Source organism: Pelophylax lessonae, assembly GCF_965119305.1.
Source record: "Pelophylax lessonae genome assembly, chromosome: 10".
Lineage (NCBI taxonomy): Eukaryota > Metazoa > Chordata > Amphibia > Anura > Ranidae > Pelophylax > Pelophylax lessonae.
In genome coordinates, this window is record NC_138777.1 from 179,990,767 (window position 1) to 180,003,302 (window position 12,536).

General features: G+C 42.7%; 1 protein-coding gene across 4 annotated transcripts in view; it reads right to left on the reverse strand.

The window, feature by feature from the left end:
- Nucleotides 1-11,834, reverse strand: part of LOC309565407 (receptor-interacting serine/threonine-protein kinase 2-like) — a 115,752-nt gene extending 103,918 nt beyond the window's left edge. For all 4 annotated transcript variants that reach the window (XM_082270353.1, XM_082270352.1, XM_082270351.1 and 1 more), the window contains exon 1: nt 11,819-11,834. The gene's annotated coding sequence lies outside the window, so the exon portion shown is untranslated. The remainder of the gene's footprint in view (nt 1-11,818) is intronic.
- Between the last annotated feature and the right edge of the window lie 702 nt (nt 11,835-12,536).

Consider the following 12,536-nt stretch of genomic DNA (forward strand, 5'->3'; position numbering starts at 1 on the left):
TACTTGGACCGCTTCTTTGTCCAATACTTATGGGCACCAAAAGTCACTTTGCATTGTACAAGCACTAGGAGGCTATACACCTCCGTTGGAAAAGTCACCCTTCATGTTTCACCATATGCAATCTGATATAGACTAATTTTCTAACATAGATCAAACAACCTGAAAACAAGAGAGGGAATTTATTCCCCGTGGAGGAAGTACTTTTTAACTCCTTCAGTAAATGTAAGTGGTTTTACCCATTCCACAAACATTAAGATACTATGTGTTTTTATACCCATTAATACCATCTCACCCATCTCAGGCAATATGCATAGCCTGATCCCGCTGCGTTTGCAACAGGATGAAGGGAGCCATGCGCAGTAACCGTCAGCTATATTCATGTAGGTAAATTTTGTTATCAATAAATTTTGAAATTACACTTGACAATAAAGATCTAAACTATTTATATATTATATATTATCTTCATAGACTGAAGTACAGAGTGACTCAACGCTTTGAGAAAGGCTCCAAGTGAGCCGAAACGCGTCAGCAATAGGATTCTCCTAAGGGACCAATGTCCCACTCTACATCTGTGGAAATCCTACCAAAAGTCACTTTTTTCACCACTGTCACTGATTCATCTCTGAATCAACCCCTTTATTATTTCCTCACACCGGGGTCTTTACCCCCAAGCACCTTGTTCACCTATATATGTTGTCTCTTCTACAATATATGGATTTACATTGTTGTAAATAAATTTTGTTTTATTTAAAACGGAACATTTCCTATCATATATTTATATACTTGTTTCTATATTCATGCACTTGCCCTTAAAGTCCCAATCCCCCCTTGGCCTGAGGCACCAAAAACCCCCAAATAACTCTTCAGTGAGCTCTCCAGACCAAGATTCCAGCTGAAAGCCGTCAAATACGCCCCCAAGCTATGATACAGCTGGAACCTCGTTAAGCATACGTTCTAGCATTTTAGCAACCTGCTCTGAGGGGCAGAGCCCCCTCAGGCTGGGGACTCCTCCTGCAGGACTGGATCCCAGGACCCACTCTAACTCATGCTCCAGGCCTCTGACTATTTATGGGCCCTCCAGCCACCTACTGGGCACACCTCCCCAGGGATTGCCTGGGGAGCCATACATTTTCAGACTGCCCTTCTGCCTTTCCTCCCACTGTGATTCCAGAACCTTCTAGAATGAAGGGAGAAATATTCAGACCAGCAGCCTGTGAAACACTAAACAGGCTAAAGCAATCAACCACTGCTCCACTAGCTACAGGGGAGCCAGACTAAATTTATCTAGCACTCGATACTCTAACTAGGAGGGTACTACACCTCAGTCAGTGCACCTCAGCTGTGGGCTGGATAAAATCTTGTAGGTGGCCAGTTGTGGTCATACTTTGGAGACCCCTGGCCTACTCAGTATAGAAAGAACCAAAGAGCGAGGCACTCCTTGAATGCTCATAGTCTTTTTATTGATGAAAAACAGTACATCAGAATGCATAAGAAGACCGGTTCATTCACCCCCGCCTTTCATTAAAGCTCAAGGTAAAATTCATGAAGGGTGGGGACACCCAAAACTGTCTTTTTGCATTTTGTTATGTACTATTTGTTATTGGATTAAAAAAACGATGAGTGTTTAAGTTGTGCACGTCAGTTCTTAGTACATATATAGCCACACAGAGAGTCTCTGACATCAGTAGGTTGAGTCAGTCACTAGTAACAAGCAGCAAGTAAAGTCAGAACGGTGCTGCTTACTTCCTCCAAGTCAGAGACTGAGTCTAAACGTATTATATAACCAGACAGTTAGCAATAGCAAGCCTAGCATCTAGCCTGCTCAGAATGTAAAACATGTCAGCCAACATATTTCTTTTGAGATCAGAATTTTCTTAAAAATGGCACCAGCAATGTATTTGCTGGTTTTCTTCTCTATTTGATGTACGACTGCCTATGACTTGACAGTTATCGATATCAAGCTTCTATCTGAATCTCTGACTGCAGTTGCACGTTGTAACCTTAAAATTCTGAATAAAAAGTATTGAAAGAGAAAAATGGCAGCAGCAATGTATTTGCTGTTTTTTTTTATTAATGCTTTACTTGAAATGTCTTAGAAATTCAGTTTTCTAATAAAATTTCATTTTAATTTAAATTTTTCTAGAAATTCCTTAAGACTAAATATTAAAAAAAAAAGTATATGGTTATGCTACAAAGATGACAGTTCTGATTTTTTAAGAAGTTTCAAATATTTTAGCTAATTTTTCATTTGAATTGTTTTCTTCCTAAAGTCATTTCTCCATCTTTGCACTACACACTTCTCCATAGTTTGGCATTTCCTAACATCTTTACAGTTGTTTATAAACCATCAACAATAAAAAGCGGTGGATACAAAGTTCTAGTAAACGAAAGTACATATAATGATGAAATTGTGGTGAGACTAAAAGAAACGTAAGAAAGCCCAGCAGAAATATTGTACCGCAGTTAGGAAAGTTCTTTCTGGTTCCCTTCATTGAATATACAGTAACATATTATATCTGGTCTGGGATCCCCCCAAAAAATACAGTAACCAATGATAATTATTTGTATGTGAAAAACATTTTTTTAGAAAGAGTACAGAAAGGATAAACTGCTACCTGGCTTTTCTTTTCTTTTTTTTTTTTTTTTTTGCTGCCTGCGTTTGCTGTAAATGTCTTCATTCACTTTTATTCTGGAGATGCAACTGAAAATAGGAAAAAGTCTGTACAAAATTAACTGAATTTCCATTTTAAGGGCTGTCAAAGGAACAGATTTCCCGATTAGAGGATGTTCCCACTCTCCATACTCTACAACTCTAAAACTGGAGTCTCCCATCCCTTTCTGAGTGACGTCACCAGTATAAATAGAAAGGGTGAGTAACGCAACATACAGTAAAATATAAACCCTCCCCTACAACCCTCCCCCCCCCCAAATAAAATAAAAAAAATAGCCCCCACACTTTAAAGTATAACTACAGTAAAGAAAAAACTTTTTTTTTTTTTTTGTTCTGGATAGAATGGAGAGAGATTAAAACACTTGTCAGTTTTTATTGCTGTCTGTTCCCCTGTTAAGGAGATTCACCATCTCATTCGCCCTCTCTATTTGTCCTGCTTACCATTATCATTGAAAGTGAAAGTAAAAGAAAATTCAAAAATTTTGGGTTGTCCCAAGGAAATTATTAGGGGAAATCTTTCCATGGGGACACTAGTTCTGGTGACCTGGAGATTCCCCTAATTTGCAGGGATTTCCTCACTTCCTGTTTGGCTATGGGACAGGAAGTGAAGAGAAATCTCCACAATGGGACACAGATGGTGAAAAAATTCTGACAGGGGTTATAACCCCCCCCCCTTGAACTATCCAAAATGAAAAAAATAGTTTTGCCTATAGTTCTACTTTAACCCCTTCAGCCCCAGAAGGTTTTACCCCCTTCCTGACCAGGCCCTATTTTGCGATTCGCAACTGCGTTACCTTAACGGACAATTGCGCGGTCGTACCACGCTGTACCCAAACAAAATTTACGTCCTTTTTTTTCCACATATAGAGCTTTCTTTTGGCGGTATTTGATCACCTGTGCGATTTTTATTTTTTGCGCTATAAACAAAAAAATAGCGACAATTGTGAAAAAAAAAACAATATTTTTCACATTCTGCTATAGGACATTCCCCAAAAAAAAAAATTTTTTTTTAACATTTTAGGCCAATTTGTTTTCTGCTACATATTTTTGGTAAAAAAAAAAAACGCAATAAGCGTATTTTGATTGGTTTGCGCAAAAGTCATCGCGTCTACTAACTAGGGGAAAGATTTATGTCATTTTTATTGTTTTTTTTTACTAGTAATGGTGGCAATCTGCGATTTTTAGCGGGACTGCGACATTGCGGCGGACAGATAGTAACCCTAACTAACATTTTTGACACTTTTGGGGTACCAGTGACATTACTACAGTAATCAGTGCTAAAAATATGCACTGTTACTGTAATAATGCCATTGGCAGGGAAGGGGTTAACCCTGTGGGGGAGCAAGGGGTTAAATGTATGAATAATATGCTTACTGGCTGTGTGTGTGGGGGGGGGGGGATTTCTGTGACAGGCACAGACAGATCGCAATTTCAGCTTAGCTGATCTGTCCCTGCCTGTCTCACAGAAGATCTGCCTGCTTTGTTTACATATATTATATTATGTAAACAAAGCAGGCGGGTCTTCTCTCGGTTTCCCGGACGATCACGGGAGAGCAGTGGCAATCGCCGCCGCTCCTCCCGCAGCCCGCCTCCCGCTATGTCTAAACACACGCCGCCAAAGCCACATGCACTGCGGTCACTGGACACAGCAGAGCCGCCCTGCCGCAGTAATATTACGGTGGGCGGTCGGCAAGTGGTTAAGCACTTATCACTTAAAGGTTCAATTTATAAATATCTTGCAAATTTTATGCACGATTTACACATTTTCCCATGTCTAATTAAAAAATGTGTGAAATCTTGTGTGAATCTTCTAAAAGTAAACCACTTAAAAGGGGCGTAATTAGCACAAAAAAAAAACAAATAAACAAAAAAACGCATTTCTCCAATAAAAGCACATTTGCCCTTGTTTTGTCTCCTAAAAATGCTGCAGTACAGGAAAATTCCTGTTAAACCTGCTAGAAATCCATTGAGCTTCTAATTTCCTTCAGTAAGGCAATAAAGCTGCTTCACTTCTGGCCCAAGCCATATTTTCAGCACTCGCAGAGCTTTCCTTACTTGACTACAGAACACTTTCCCTTCTGCTCATCTCCATCACATAGGGGAGAGGTGCTCTTTGGACCAGCAGGGGAGAACTCAGGCATGGCTGATAACACTGCTTGGCTAAAGCCATTTGAAGAAAATTCTGAAAATCTCACAATGTCTTAAAAATAATCCAAATTAGGGATGCACCGAAATGAAAATTCTGGGCCGAAACCGAAACCGAAAATGCAGGATGCCCTTGGCCGAAAACCGAAACCGAAACCGAAAATGACTTTTTTTCCCCAAATGGTATTTGTATTCAGCATGAGGGGTTAAGGTATTGCCACTGCTGGTCACTGGTGCATTAGTGACCAATCAGTGGCAGTTAATTAACCCCTTTGTGCTGCATTAGTGCAACCAGTATCAGTGTTAATAACACTGGTTGCACTGATACTGGTGAACTAATGCAGCACAAAGGGGTTAATTAACTGTCACTGATCGGTCACTAATGCATCAGTGACCAGCAGTGGCAATACATTAACCCCCTCATGCTGCATAATACTAATACCATTGGTAACCTCGCCTCAGCTTCCCTCCCCCCCTGGCTCAGCGCCCCCCCCCCCTCGCCTAAATCTTCAATGTAATAACAACTAAGTGCTCACAGGCCACTCACCTTACTGCTGTAAGGTAACAGCATAGCATTGCATAGCTTTGTATGTTGATCTGTGTATATCTGCTCATGTCTAGGGGACCTCCAAATGCTTTATCTGGCTTTTGGGTCTTTAAAATAAATGTATTCCATCTGCAATGATCCTGGGTTTCCTCCTCAATTTCCTCCGTTATATGAACTGTCCGTAGTATAATATTTTTTTTGTAAAATCATTCAATAAAAACAGCATGTACTTACTTAAAATGTCCCTCCCCATCCCAATGATTCCATCTCCGAGTCCTTACTCGCAGCTCCTCCGGTGTCCGTCCTTTCGTTTCAAAAGACCCGCCTCTGGCCGCCGGCAGCCCGCCTCCCGATGATGTCACTATTACTACGATCTATGCATGCATGAATGAACTAACAGACCCGGCGGGCGGGTGAGCGGCCGCTAATAGCTGTAATTAAGTAAGCTCTTCACTTCCATGTCAGCGGAGATACCCGCCTGATAACAAGGTGAAGAGCTTACTTAGTTACAGCTATTAGCGGCCGCTCACCCGCCCGCCGGGTCTGTTAGTTCATTCATGCATAGAGCTTAGTAGTAGTGACATCACCGGGAGGCGGGCTGCCGGCGGCCAGAGGCGGGTCTTTTGAAAGGAAAGGACGGCCAGAGGCGGATCTTTAGAAAGGAAAGGACGGCCAGAGGCGGATCTTTAGAAAGGAAAGGACGGCCAGAGGCGGGTCTTTAGAAAGGAAAGGACGGCCAGAGGCGGGTCTTTTGAAACTTACGCTGCGCTCGCGGCGGCCATCTTTACTATCGGCATTTTTAACCCTATTTCGGCCGAAATGGAATAAGCCCATTTTCGGCCGAAAATTTCGGTGGCCGAAATTTCGGTGCACCACTAATCCAAATGCATGTGTAGCGGATACGTATTTGTCTCAAATAAAGCTTCTCAGTAGTAGTCTGACACTTCTTTAAAAGCCTCATCTTTGAATCCCACTGAACATGACTCTCAAGTTGGTAATTAGTAAAAATTGGAAAAAAAAAAACTGTTTAGAATTCTGTTAAATTAACCAATGGCCATGTATAAATAAGGCCACATGGCTAAATCACTTTTACCAGACAGAAAAATGAAAACGAATCTGACCACTTAATGTTTAATGACTTTCTGGTGGCCCTTTATCTGGTAATGTCTGGAGTTGGAGTGATCCCAAGATAGGAAGCCCATTCCAGCTCTGGGATAATTTATTCAAGACCATACCTAGGTGAATTTTAGGACAGTGAAGTTACCATCGCCAAGGTGAGTATGTTTTTACAAGGTTGGAGTTTTTGGTCTTTGGCGATTGTTGTGCACTAGTGAAAATATGGGCTAACAGTTTGAAGTGAATATTTTTCAGTCTCTCTGTTCATTTGTTTAGTAAGGCTTTAAAAGTGAATTTTCCATAGGGGTTGCCGAGGTTGGCATACACCAGCTGATACACTAGCCCAGTGGTCTCCAAACTGTGGCACGGGGGGGGGGGAGGGTCAGATGTGACTCTTTGGTTATCGTTATTCGGCCCTTGGGGCAATAGTGTTCCCTCTGATAAAAAGCACTATTCTTCCCAATAACACCAACGGTGGGGCATAATTCTTCCAATTGACACCAACGATAGGGCACTATTCCTCCCACTGACAGCAACGATGGGGCATTGTTCTTCCCACTGACACCAATGATGGGGCACTATTCCTCCCACTGACACCAATGATGGAGTACTATTCCTCCCACTGACACCATTGACGGAACACTATTCCTCCCACTGACACCAACGATGGAACACTATTCCTCCCACTGACACCAACATTGGAGCAGTATTCCTCCTGCTGACACCAACATTGGGGCGCTATTTCTCCCACTAATACCAACATTGGGGCACTATACCTCCCCTTAATACCTAAGATGGGAAACCGTTTATTACCACTGAATCCTTGACATATTCTTTCCCCACTGGCCACCTAAAGTCTGAAGGACAGTAAATTGGCCCTTTGTTTAGAAGGTTTGGAGACCCCCTCTCTAGCCCAAAATCAATTCATTCTTAGGCAGTCCTAAAAAAATAGGTTTAAAACTACCTTCCGTGGGGATAGCCTTGGAAATAATGTTGAGACTAGCTTGAGTGGAAGTGGGATATTGTTTCAGGTACCAGGTACCATCTCATGAGTTTATGACTGGCTTGTATTGAGTGTAAGGGCTCTTTCACACGGTCCGCCTCCGTAGGCGGATCCGTGCTGCTCAGCGGGGATCGATCCACCGATCCCCGCTGAGCCGGCGGATGACAGCTCCGTCTCCGCTTGCAGTCCGGAGAAGGAGGTGTCACAGCTCCCGCTGCTCTCTATGGGGGATCGGATGAGAGCGGACCGCCTGTCCACTCTCATCCAATCCGATCCGATCCCTGAACGGATGGAAAAATAGGGTTTCCATCAGTCCAGATTTCACGGACAGGATCGGATACGGATGGCAACGGGTGTCAGCGGAGGTGTCTCCGCTGACATCCGCTGCCCCATAGAGCTGCATGGAGGATCCGATCAGATCCACCTAAAAACTGACAGGCGGATCTGATCGGATCGCCCGTGTGAAAGAGCCCTAAGGACTTTCACGGTGGACTACATCTGTTCCTAGTCCTCCAACTCCAGTTGAATTCCCAGCTCCTGTTCCCACTTTGTGTAGCTTGGTTTGCGACTTTGAGTGCCTGTGGTTAAGTGTCTTTATATGTGTTGAGACCTGGGGAGTGGGGATTATGTAAACAATTGTTCTAGATTGTGATCATAGTTATAGAGAATGAGCAAGTTTGTTTAAATTTGTAATTTTTTTAAATTTAAAGGTATCATATAATATCTCTGACCTGGGGAGTTTACTGGCTTTCTGTACATCATGGAATGGCTTAATATTTGAAGGGGATAATAAGTTATTTATGCACTATATGCCCATGAGGAACAGTTGTGGAATAATATCTAATTCTAGATAGAATGATGATTTTCCCAGAAACGTTGTCAATCGCAGGACTGCCCAAATATTTGAGGTTATCCCATTATTTAAGGGAATGTTTGATAAAAAGATTTGTATTTCCTCATCGGTCTTTGGAGTACAGTGAAAGTAAGCGAGTGATCTCTAGTCGAAGGCAGTCAGCAGTATTCAGGCTCACCCATCTTAAGATATTTCTTGGCAATAACACTTTTACATACCTAAATCCTTAAAGGAGCTATAAGATATGGCTCATGTTCAGTTTTCAAACAAAATTTGCCGATCTCCCTTTCCTTTCTCCTTAATACTCAGAACTGAGTCCCCTCTTGCCTGCAGGTCTGTACTTTCCTCCTCTAACCCCTATGCACTAATGACTTGAATTAGACATACCCTTAAAGCATTGTCCCTTTCAAGTCTATTGGTCCTATGCTGCATCTGTACCCCGTCGTCTCTAAACCAGAGAACTGAGCAATTAAACGCCACTAATTGCTTGGTTCTCGGTCTTTAGTGCGCAGAAGACCAGCTCTGCCCCTCCAGTGCTCACTGGAGCACCGGGCTGTACAGGGGGTGGAAGCGGCTGGATCAGGCTGTTAGTGGCTCACTGCGAGGTAGAGCCAGCTGGTGATCCAAGCATCTGGGTGGATGTCGGGATCATTCTGGAGTTTGGACCAGCTGAGTTAACCAAGCCGACAGCGGACTTTAGCCCACTGTTGGCTGAATACAGATCATAGGAGTGCAAAAGTAGGTGCAGTCCTGTGACCCACAGGAGAAGTAGGGGCAAAAGAGCTTGGGCAATACTTCTCCTTAAAAGAGGGACTGAGCTAAGGTTGATAGAAAGCTGAACATATACTTTAAATTTACATATATTTTATAACTCCTTCAGGGAATACATTTTATGATAGGTATGCACTAGAGGTGTGGTTGTTAGAAAGTAAATTACGATGGATGTGCCTGGAGGCTGCTGACAGCTTTTCTTTGGCGATTAAACATTTACCATAGTTGCAAAGATCTTTTTTTTTACTAAACATTCCATTAAATAATGGGAGGTTTAATAATCAGGTAATCCGAGTATAGAGGGGGCTAAGGAGGATAGCTGGGCAAATTCTGTTAGAAAGCTCAACATGTATCTAAAACTATTAGTGTTAGATATATTAAAGATTTCCTGTTACATAAAGCAAAACTATACATATCATACGGTAAATTCTTCAATGCTAATTTACTGGCTGGTTTTCTCCATTAGTAATCCTTGAGCTGAACTCCTGAAAGCTTTATGAGACACAAATTAATGCAGCTCTACATTCATTTATACATGTATTCGTATATACATTCTTAAAGTGGTTCTTTAGCCTTTCTCGAAAAAATTTAAAGTCAGCAGCTACACATACTATAGCTGCTGACTTTTAATAAAAGGACATTTACCTGTCTAGGGGTCAAGCGCCACGCTCACCAGAACCACTTCTTTATCGGTCGTCGGGTCCCAGAGCGGACATGTTTAATGTCAGCAGCCGGCTGTAATTCTATATGGTTTCACAGCTGGCTGCCCACTGAGCATGCGCAAGCTGCACTGCACTTTGTGAATGGTCTCACAGCCTTCTTGGACCTGTGACGTGTCCCAGAAGTTTGTATGTGTGTTCGTGTGTGTGTGGGGAGGGGGGGAACTTCTGGTGGATCACCTCAGTGCCCGCTCCCCCTTCCGTCCTCTCCAAAAAGTGGCAAAAACAGAAGAGAAGGGTGGAAGGACGGCATAAAGCTGGGTGAAGTTTGGGTGAAGTTCCGCTTTAAATGTATTTTTTAAGCAGGCTACCTGAATATGACTCTGTATTAGCCTCTTGCAATGCCTGTACAGCAGAGTTCAAGCTAGGGAGAAAGAAGCAACACAAGTAACCAATCACCTGTCTGTACCTGCTGAGAGGAGCAAAAAAGCAAGGTGGCAGAGAGATGAGCTTATCAGTCTGCTGGTTCTTCTTTCACTGTACAGTTGCAGGGGGTGAAGAACACAAGCGTTACCTAAATGCAGCAAAGGAAAATCAGTTCTTCTCTTCTGCCAGCTAGGGCTGTACTGTGTGGCAGAGCTGTGCAAATCTCAGAACTGGCTGGCCAGAAATATAAACCTGAAAAAGCTTGTTTTCCTGGAGCTCAGCTTTCAGCGCACAAAAAGAATGCAGAGGCCTCATGGGCAGAGAGACTGCGTTTGCCCAATTTGATACTTGTTTATTGCTCTACATACCTGCATGCCACCTTGGCATGATGCCACCTTATCAGTCTGCCCAATCTGAGTCTAACAAATACCTAACATATCAAGTGCTAAAAAGAAAGCCACCGCACACTGGAGGGTTCACTTGTGTTCACATGTATTAGGAATGCTAACGCGTTTTTTACCCATAAGGCTTAGTCAGAGTTGTATTTCTGACTAAGCCCCATGGGTGAAACCTGTTACAGGGGTAGTCCTAGATGAGGGCTGTGGATATCCTTCCTAATAAATGTGGACACCTGTTTCTACTCCGGTGTGCGGTGGCTTTCTTCTTAGCACTTGGTTTGTGAGCAGAAAAGGCTTGTATAACCCCAGGCACCTGGATTTAAAGTGGCAGTAAGGAGAAGCAGCTTGGAGTGGAGAAGTGTTATATCCAAGAACCCAAATACCTAAATTATGTTGATCATGCAACCCTTTTCACTCCAACATGCATTTTTATGGGATAATATGCATTTATAAGGAATTTCAAAATGCATATAAATGCATGCAAAGATTTTAAATATTATTTAAATTGCAAACTTGTGTTTGGGTACATTCTATTTAGCTACCTTTGGAAAAAATGGAAATCTGTGCATCCAGGGGAAGATTAGATACTCTAAACGTGTCTGAAAACGCATATGTATTCAGCACAGGAACTTCATCTAGTACACCGGGGTCTCAAACTGGTGGCCCTCCAGCTGTTGCAGAACTACAATTCCCATGAGGCTGATAGTTACAAGCATGACTCCAATAGGCAGAGACATGATGGGAGTTGTAGTTGCCCAACAGCTGCAGGGACCCCAGTTTGAGACCCCTGATCTAGAAAGTATAAAGTTTGTTTCTACTTCAAAGATCTATTTCTCCTGCATTCACCATTCAGTACTCGAATAATTCCAGCCCCGTCCTCACTTGTATTAAAAGCACCGATGGATGCAATCCTATTGGGTAGCCTTTTCTTCCACTTTAAACTATAAAACAAAGAGATCTATAAAACCTTACATTGGCGACACCACTCTCTCTCAGCTCTTCCGCAAATACTGCATATCTTTACTTTATGAGCTGCACCAGTATATTAGTGAATGGGGTCCCTCTCCTTATTAAAGTAGATGTCATCACCCATTTGTCATTGCATTTGTACGAAAGTTCCAACCGTCACCTACTTTTCACTACGTAACTTTCATGGCAAATGTTGAATACAGAGAATATTGAATGCAGGCAATTAATAATACAATAGAGAAAAAGAAAAATGCTCTTACCCTGGGAGAACAGGCGCGTCTGCTGTGCGTAGCTGGAAATACAGAACCTTAACACCACACCCACCACCCACAGCTGCCCTAGAATTCCCCTTTCATTTTTTTTTTTTTTTTTTTAAAGAGACAATGTCAAAAAGTCAACGTCAGGAGGATTAGCCGCTCCTAAAACATGTGTTCCTAGTTCTGTAGATTATAAGTGTATTGAACAGTTGTCAAATCTACAGTAATAACTCACAAGAGACTTTTACATTATTTTACTGATTGATAATGTGTTGTTGTCCTGTTGCAGTTTTGTACAAAGTTTGTTGAACCATTCATATCAATCATAAAAAGGCATACAGGAATTATAATAGTCGGGCTGTGCAAGTTTTAGAGATGTCCCCTTATTAGGGCTTCTCTGTTCCTGCATTGTGCTATTGTGCATTGTGTCATATGTTAACCACTTCTGGACCAGAAGGATTTACCCCCTTAACCACTTGCCGCAGTATATGTACTTGCGGCGGTCAGCACCTCACAGGCAAAGTGACGTATGGGTACGTCACTAGCCTGTGAGGCTCTGGGGAGCGAGCGCGCGCAGACGGAGGCGTGCTCCGGTTACAGCCCCCCCCCCGCGCGTGTGACCGGCGGACCCGATGTCCGCCGGTGACTCGCGATCGTCGGGTGGAGAGGGAGAAAGGCAGGCGGCTGATGTAAACAGTAATGTAAAAATATTAACCGCGCT